The following is a 9,321-nucleotide window of genomic DNA, read 5'->3' as shown; positions in this document are numbered from 1 at the left end:
GAAGGGGCTGGAATATCAAGAGGGAGCTGGGAAAGAGGCTCAGACTGGGAATTAAAAAAAAAAAAAAGGAGACTTCAGAGGGACATTCCCACTTCCCACAACTCCCTACCAGGAGGGAGCAGCCAGGTGGGATCGGGATCTGCTTCCAAGGAATAAGGGATGGGATGAGAGGGAACGGCCTCAAACTGGGCCAGGATTGGACCTCAGGAGGAATTTCCTCACGGGAAGGGAGGCCGAGCATTGGAATGGGATGGATACCCACGCCTGGAGGTGTCCAGGGAATGCCTGGATGTGGCACTCAGAGCTGTGGTGGGGATCGGGCACAGCTTGGACTCGATCCTGCAATCTTCTCCTAAATAATTTTGTGATTTCCTTCCCTTATCCCCCTTAATATTTCTCCCTGCCTCATTCCCTGTCCCATCACAACTGACGATCCCTAATTTTCCCGTTCTTCCCCCAAACCAACCCTTCCTTGGCCAGGTATCCAAAGCCAGCGGAATTTTCCTTTGGAAAATGCAATTTCCATAAACGCCGTCGCCGCTAGTGGCTCCTGATCACATCTAATTCCCACAGCAAATTCCCACTAATCCAGTTTGTCTGGGCTGTGCTACCTGAGGGAAATAATATCCATCCATCTATCCTCCTTTCCCGGTTGTTTGCCAGCACTTCTCCAATATATTTTAATCCCACCATTTATCTTTGTCAACGGAGAACAAGGAATCATTTGCAGGAGAGCAAACGGAGAAGCGGGAGCTTGGAATTCTTAACCAGTGGAAAGCAGGTGTTCCCGAATCCCAACATAATTTCCTGGCAAAAACTTGGATCATTCTCCTGCTGCAGACCTGTGCCGGCAACAGGAGTGGAAGGAAATTCCATGGGTTTGGATTTAATCACACCAGGGACGAGGTGGGAATAATCCAAGGCTTTGTTGTGGAATATTGTGGCTCCTTTCTTTCCAGCATTTTTGGGGAGGAGACGTGGGTGATGCAAGGGATACTTTTTGGAGTGATGGATCCTTTCTGGATCCACGCAGTTTCCAGCCGGGATTCACCCAGTTTCCAACCCCAGAATCGAGGAAATGAACATCCCTCCACTCTCCTTCCCTGTGTTCCCACCGTTCCTCCTGACCCTGCCGGGAAGCAAAGCCCATTCACAGTATTTTGGGGGCAAATTGGAATTGAAACCCCCCTGGAATCCCCCTGATGAACTTCTAGCCCCTTCCCTGTATTCCCACCGTTCCTCATCCCCGTATTTGGGAGCTTTGCCTGGTTTCCCCTCATTCCCGCAGTCTTCCCTGGTACCGCATTTCGCGATGCCTTTGGAGACACACTCCTGCACTTTTTGGGAAAAGCCATCAGCAGCCACCTCTAATTGGGGCTTCTGAGCCTAAATGGGGCTTTAAATGGGGCGTCCTAATGAGCCTCATTACAGCAGATCCCGGGATTTAATTATCCCAGAAAGGGAAATTCCCGCAGCCGCAGCCACCCCTGTGTCACCCCTCGTGTCACCCGCGCCCCATAAAGCATTGCAATGAGGTGAATTCCACTCAGGAATTCGCTTTCCCTCGGCGCTGTCACCGGGAGCGGCAGGCGTCGGGAGTTATGGGGTGCTGGGGACACGAGTCTCTATCCCCAGTAAATCCAGGAAAATCCCGGGATTTTAATAAAGGCCACTTTATGGAGCAGCAGAATTCGGCAGCGCCTTGGAATAACCGAGACCCGCTGCCTTGGGATCAGGGAGATCTCCTGGGAAAAATCCCAGTGCTCTCCACTCAGCTCCTTTCCATGTTATTGCCATCCAAAAATCATGCAAACTGTGCCTGTCGTGTTCAGAGCCATGGAATTCCAGGCTCCTAAAAAACAAAAGGAAGAGATTCCCAATGGAAAACTCTTTTCCAAATTTTTATTTTCGTCTTTGTGCCTTTCCTCTTGCTGTTTTCTCCCAAATCCTGGGAGTTCAGGAGGGGCAAGAAGGAGAATCAGGAATTCGTGGCTGAGGGGACAGGGATGAGCTGCACGAGGGGCATTCCAAAGTCTCCGGAAAACCGGGAGATCCTCGGCTTCCCAAGCTCATCCTGAGCCCAGATCAGTGGGAAACTGAGATTTAGAGGGAGGCCGTGAATCGGGATCTGCTCCCTCGGCGGCTTTGGGTGATATGCTTTTTGGGAATTCTAGCATCTGGGATGAGCAAACTCATCCATAATTCCCTCTGGAAGTGCTCTCTCCCTAAAACTCACTAGATGGCGGCCTAAGGCATCCTTTGCCCTTGGAAAAGTGGTGGAAGTTGGAAATACCGCAGCTGCCTCCCTCCCCCCTCCCCCTCCTTTCGCAGTTTTTTGAAATCCCGAATTTCTGACAGACCGATGGCTCAGGGTGCAGGGCGCCTCTGCATCTGCTTCATGCCAGGATTTGTGCCCGGGAATACAGGTGGACAGTGGCCACAAATCCCAGGAATGATGAGATTTCCAAGAGGAAAACGGTATCTAAGGGTGGGAAAAAAAGTGGTCCTGTTGGTGAGGTAAAAAATGCTGGAATTCCCGGATTTCGGCCAGGTTGTGGAATTCTGTGGTCACTTTATTGGGAATTCCTGGTTTTGCCATTATTCTTTGCCAGTTTTTGTGGTTTTTTTTCCCTGGGCTTTTTCGTGGAATTCTCTGAAAATACAGGTTTTTAATTTAGTTGGGTTTTTTAAAAAGAAGATTTTTTTTCCCCAGAGGGAAGGATGTTTCCCAGGAACATGGAATTCCTTGGGAAATTTCATCCCAGAAATTCCTCTCATCCCATAAAACAGCCAGGATTGGAAGGGAAGATATTTTTCTTCCAAATTTTCCCATCATTTGCAGGGATTTTGTGGAGGTTTGATTCCCTCCAGATGTTCCCAGTGTCTTTGTGGATATCAGGCAGGATCCTCCCACTCCCTGGAAGGGGATCGGGAAGGGCAGCTCCTTCTAGGCCTGGAAAATCCATTCTCTGAGGAGAGTATTCCTTGTAGGACTGGAATATTCATTCCCTGAGGAAAAGATTCCTTCTCAAGATGGAATATCCAATCCCTGAAGAGAATATTCATTGAAGGGCTGGAATATCCATTCCCTGGGGAGAATATTATTTCCCAGCCTGGAATAGCATTTTCCTATGGAATTTCAGGTGATTCAAGAACTTTCTTTGGACATTTGGTCACAAATCCCAGGATGATGAACTCCACATTCCCAATTCCATAGGGAAGTGTGCTCCCAATTCTATTCCTGGCACAACTCCATAAGGTTGTGTCCTATTCTTGACCAAAGAGAGGCTGGAAATGAAAAAAAAATCCCCAAAAAAGTCCAGGATGTGCCAGAACTTTTCCTTTTTATTAAAATCCAGAGCACTGCTGATGAGGGACCCACATGGATTTGATTTCTTTTAATAAAAATTCCAATAATTCCCCCCAAAACAATTCCTGAGTGCTGGTTCCAATCTCCCAATCCTCAAGATGGATTTTAAAGGCTCTTGTAAAAGGAGGAATATTCCAATAATTCTGGTGCACAATTCCCAGATCATCTTTGACTTTATTTGACAGGAAAAGGGGAACGTGCAGGGGATTTTATTTATATTTTTCCACTCTTTTTTTCTTTAGGATGCAGCAGGTCCACAGAAAAGATTTGTTTAGGAGAAGGGAAAACAGAGAGGAGACTGCTGGGCTTGGAATCACTGAGGGAGAGGATTCCCAAGGTTTGGAAATACTGGGAAGTTGGGCAGGGAGAGGAAAAAAAAAAAAGAAAATCAGGAAATAGTTGGAATTCTAAGGATTTGCCCTCGAAAGCCGTTTAAAAATCAGGAGAAGGAAATATTAATTTGATACAATAATTAATATGGGATTTGATTAATAATTGCTTTAAAACATGGAACAATAATTAATTAGGGATCTAATATTGAAATTCCTTTGAAACACGGAAAAATGAAGTAAAATAAGGAAATATTAATTAAAAATACATAATTAGTAAGGAATTTGATTTTAAAATATATTGGCGATTTAAAATTTGAATAAATTCAAAATAACTTTGAATTCAATTTGAAATAATTAAAAATTCATTCAAATTAAATTCGAGGTAAATATAAATGAAATATAAATTGAAAGGAAATAATTTGAAATTGAATTGACATTTAATTGAAATTAAAATTGAAATACATTTTTAATAAATGTAATTAAATCTCGATAAAAATAAAATTAAATTTGAATTGCGGTTAAAATAAAATTTTACTTAATTTAATCTAATTTTATTACATTTGAATACTAATTAACCATATTTTAATAGGATATTGGGTATTTATTTTATAAAATAGATAAAATAATAGATAAATTATATAATGAATTATTTATTTAAATCATTTTAAAAATTGAATGAAATTCATTAAATTGATTAATTCAATTAGTCAGAGGAATAAGCCCCAATTTAATTTAGATCAAGAGCCTTATTATTAATTCATTCCTAATTTTAAAATTTAGTCTTATTTTTCCTACATTGTTAAAATTTGCATCCAGGTAGGAGCTAAAACTGTCTTTTGGGACTGTTGGGATCAGTCTCAGTGGGAATGCCAGAGCTCTCTATCCTTAACAACAATTTATTAATTTTTCATATTTTATCAATTTTAAAATATAATTTTATATTTTAAAGCCTTGTTTTTAATAATTTTGGCATCTAGAAATTGCTCCTTTCATTTCCACGGAATCTCCTCCTCCCTAAGGAATGAGGAAAGCTGGAATTTCCTCCAAAACTGGGAATTTCCTGGCAACAGTTTAAACCATTTATAAATCTCCTGGATTTGGGGAAAATGGGACTGATTTTATCCTAGCCTTGCAGGAAAGGGAAATCCGATGGGAAAAGAAATTGAGAGAAGGGGGTTTGTGGGATTTGTATGAAATAACAGCTGGGAAATCCGAGTTAAGGACTTCCAGAACTTCCCATACCTGCACATCCCCAACCACCAGCCAGGAATCCCTTGGAATTTGTGTTATCCCTCAGGAAAATCCCAAAATTCAAATATCACCTGGTGCTTCCAGGTTATTCCTAGCTAAAACTCTTTCTTTCCAGGAATTCTTAATACAGAAGAGATTTTCACCATTTTCCCCTCTTTCTGCTTTTCCCGCCTTTTTCCTCCACTATTTTCCCGGATTCCCGTGTCTGTTCCACGCTGAGGAAGCAGAGGGACAAAAAAATGCCCCTGGATTGGGATTTTCCCTCCGGCAGCCTTCAAATCCCCGCGAACAGGCAGCGGAAAGATCGGGAAGAGGCGAAAGCCACTCCAAAGCCATTTTCCCGGGAGAATTCGGGGAGAATTGCCGGGAGAATTCCCATTCCACTGAGGGAAATAGCGAGGAACTCTTTTAGAAAGGACGGTCAGGAGCGAAATTATTCCAAACGAGGCAAACTTTGCGTTCGAGAGCCGTTTATTGGTAACAGAAAGGAAAAGAAAAAGGAGTTGCCCAGACGAAAGCGGGCTGGAAAAGACGTAAAAGAGGAGGTCGATCCTGATCGTTTTCCAAATGTGGATTCGGTTTTTATCAATGGGCTCGGCTCGGCGCTGGCCTGATGACGTTTTTTAAATTTTGAATTGGTGGCAGCGGTGGGATGCTCCTGAACGAAAACGCGGTATGTTTCTGAACCGCTTAGTGTGTGTTTTGGGGAGAGATTTCGCTGGGGTATTAAAAGACAAAATAAAGGTGAGACTCTGCCTGGAAATGGGTGTGTCCCCTCAGAAAGTGTTTTCTCCCTGGGGCAATTAGAGACTCGTTACTGTGTGGCCCTTCCTGAGAAACATTTCGCCCTCTTATTTACAATAAACCTGTGTCCTCTCACAAAGTGTTTTCCCTGGGGCAGTTTGGGGCTTTTATGGTGTGGCCCTTTCTGGGACGCATTTTTGCCTCCCTATCTGTAACTCTGCGTGTAATTGCCTTGGTAATGTACGGTGCGTCCTCTCGGGAAGCCTTTGGGGCATTGTGGAGGATTCTTTGTGAGAAACAAGGCTCACTCCTTAAAATTTCTGAAAGTTTAGTAAGGGATAAAAAGGACTTTTACAGCGCTGGGTGCATAGCCGTAGCTAGAGGCACACAGTTAACTTACACTTCTTTTTATACTTTTTCATTGCACTGGTCAAATGCATATTCATGAAGATTATACATATTCAAACACTCTTTTGAGTTTTCATGTTCTGGGAAATCTTTTGCTTGCTTCGACTCTTGGCTTGTTTTCTTAAAGTATATGCCATACAGATGAAATTTATTTTTTTTTCTCATAAGGCTCCCTGTTCTGTGGTTTAATAGTGTTCGATAACCGAAGGGTTAGCAGTAAATTCTTCCTTGTATTATTTTTTTCTGTGCTTACTTACTTGTTTTTTTGTCGTTTTTTAATGTTATCTTATCATACAGGTGCACAAGCACATTAAATCAACGTGAATTATTTTACAAAATTCTTGGAGTTATTCTATTGTCAGTGACACAAATAAAAGCATTAGCTACTTCTGCAACAGTTAGTGTTATAATACACAGAACACAGTAGCTATTTTAATATTTTGAGAGAGCCTAAACTGTATTTATCACACACACAGGGTTTAGGATAAAAAGGCTAACAAATTATGCTGCATCAAAAGCAGTTAAAAATTGATCACAAACCGTACTGTATCAAAATAATTTGTAAACGCTAATATATAATAGTGAAAGCCACCAGCTACATAGTTATTTATAACATTCTCGCAGCGTGGCCCTTCCTGGGAAGGCTACTGCCCCATCTGTGCGGCTAATTAGCTCGGTGCCCTAATCTGTGTCCTCCAGGGGGCACTTTTTGGAGGGCCTGGAAGTTTTAGGGAGTAATCCTCCTCGGGAAGCTATCAGAGTGTGCCAAAAAAAAAAAAAAAAAAAAAAAAAAAAAAAAAAAAAAAAAAATTACAAGGTGTGACCTCTTGCCCAAAGCATTATCTGTATTTGGGGGGTGCTTAGTTTGGAAACACGAGTGCAAGGAGTGCTTGTGCTGAAACAGAGAGCGGGGTGGAGAACCGTCCTCCCCTTCATTGCCTTCCTAGCTGCTTTTGTTATAAATAACTATGCAGCCATTGGCTTTCGCTATTATGTGTTGGCTTTAGTATATTATTATTAATCACAACGATTTTGATGTAGTACAGTTTGTAATCACTTTTAACTGTGTTAATGTAGTATAATCCGTCAGCTTTTGTAGCCAATGCACCGTGTAGCATATATATAGTAGTGTGGTAAATACATACTATAGTTTAGACTTTTGCAAAATATTAAAATAGAGATTATATTGTGCATTGTAGCGTTAAATGCCTTTATTTGTATAACTAACTGATAACAGTGGGAATAACTCAGATAATGTTGATTTAACGTAGTTGCAGAGTATTTTATCTGAATGATAACATTGAAAAGAACCAGGAGAATAAACACCAAGAGAAAATACAAGGAGGGATTTAGTACTGACTCTCAGGTTATCACAAAGTGTGAAAAAACAGAACAGAGCCTCGAGAAGAAATTTAAAAAATGTTAATTTCATCTGCAGGATGGCACATTATTTAAGAAGATGGGTCAAAGCTTGAACCAAGCAAAAGAATTTCCGGACATGTAAACTCACAGGAGTGTTTGAATATGTATAATCCTCATAAATACGCATTTAAACAATGTATTGAAAAAGTATGTAAGAAAATTGTTTTAAGCTAAGCGGCGTGCCTCTGGCAGTTTGCCAAGCATCCCAGCGCTGTCTATTGTCCCTTCATCCCTCATTAAACTTCAAAAAAAAAAAAAATTAAAGAATGAGCCTTGTTTCTGACAGGTTCGGAGCCAGCCCCTCTGTGCCAGGGTTGGGGGGGCTGGGGACCACGGGCAGAGCGTTCAGAGCACGACAGCCCAGGCTTCGGCTCTGCGGGCAAAGGCGAGCTCCAGGCCATCCCGGGAAGAGCGGCTCTGGCCTGGGCTGCGGAGGAGGAACACGCTGGGCACTGCCGGCAGCGGCCGCGCCTTTGCAGAGCCCGGCGCGGAGCCGCACATCCGCACCCAGGGCCTGAGGGGAAAGTCCGCAGCCGAGGAGGCGCAAAATGGTGGCAGCCCGCGGGAGACGCGCGCGCCGCTGAGCCGCGCTGCGCGATGACGTCACGGCTGGCGCTGGCGCCGCCTCGGGACCCGGAAGAAGAGAGGGAGCCCGCAGCAGCAGAACCGAGCCACGGTACCGCGCTGTGACGCCATTTTTTTCCGGCACAGGCGCTGCCTCAAAACCCGGAAGTGAGAGAGCTCGCAACAGCAGCGCCCATCTGAGCGGCGGTACCGCGCGATGGCGTCACTTCCTGCACTGCATCGGAACCCGGAAGCGAGAGAGTCCGCAGCAGCACCGAAAGCTGCCGCGGCGCTGGACGGTGACGTCATCAGCGGGCGCCGCCGCTTGGATCTCCGTAGCTCCTCGAGTGCCCAAGCCTGGAAAGCAAAAGTCTCAAAAAAAGGGAGGCCCTGTCTCCAAAAGCACCCAGAAAAAACGAGTCTCCAAAAGGCTCGAGGCGCAAGACCCAAAAGGTCCCCGAAAGACAACTCTCACAAAAGCCTCATCCCAAAAAGCCTCCCTAAAAAGCAAAGGGCAGAATCCCAGAGCCAAAAGGTGCACCCATCTTGTGGCAACTCAGCTAGCTGAGATGGATAATACCTTAGCCCGGGTATCCTATGCAGAAACCATGAACCTGAGACCAGGGGAGGCAGAGTACAGAAATCAGGTTGCTAATGGCATCATTTCAAAATCGGTCATGTCTCTAGTTGTACTCCTCCGTTGATTCAGGAACTTTGACATATACAGTCAAGCCCCTATCCCCCGTCTGGGATTGCACCCCTGCCCCCCGGTAACCTTTTATATTGTTAAGTTAGCCACGCCCTGGGTCTTTAGGTGCTGCCTCCCAGAACCATGTGGTCACTGCGTTTGTGATCGGACCACCAATAAAGTTGTATTTTCGGGCACTCCGTCATTCCCGTCCTGTTTATTTGTCCTGTTCTGCCTGGCCGGCCGGGACCCAAAATCACGCTCCTTTTGTGATAGCACTGTTCCTTTTCCTGCTCTCTAGCTCCTCCCAAGGGCTGCCATTGCTCCAGCCCCAGTTTTCTGTGCCAGCCATTGGTGTCCGACTGGAGAAGCTCTGCTCCCGCTTCCCGCTCCCACCTCAGCTTCCAGGAAATTCCATTAATCTCTGTAGATGAGCCAGCACCAGCTCTGGAGATGCCCAATACTCCTCCTGGGCAGGAAAACATTCCCAGGAAATTCTCACTTTTGGAGGGGAATCCCATTTTTCTCAGGATGGGGCTGTT

The sequence above is a fragment of the Prinia subflava genome, chromosome 2 (genome assembly GCF_021018805.1).
Source record: "Prinia subflava isolate CZ2003 ecotype Zambia chromosome 2, Cam_Psub_1.2, whole genome shotgun sequence".
Taxonomy (NCBI): Eukaryota; Metazoa; Chordata; class Aves; order Passeriformes; family Cisticolidae; genus Prinia; species Prinia subflava.
This window is presented reverse-complemented; position numbering follows the sequence as displayed.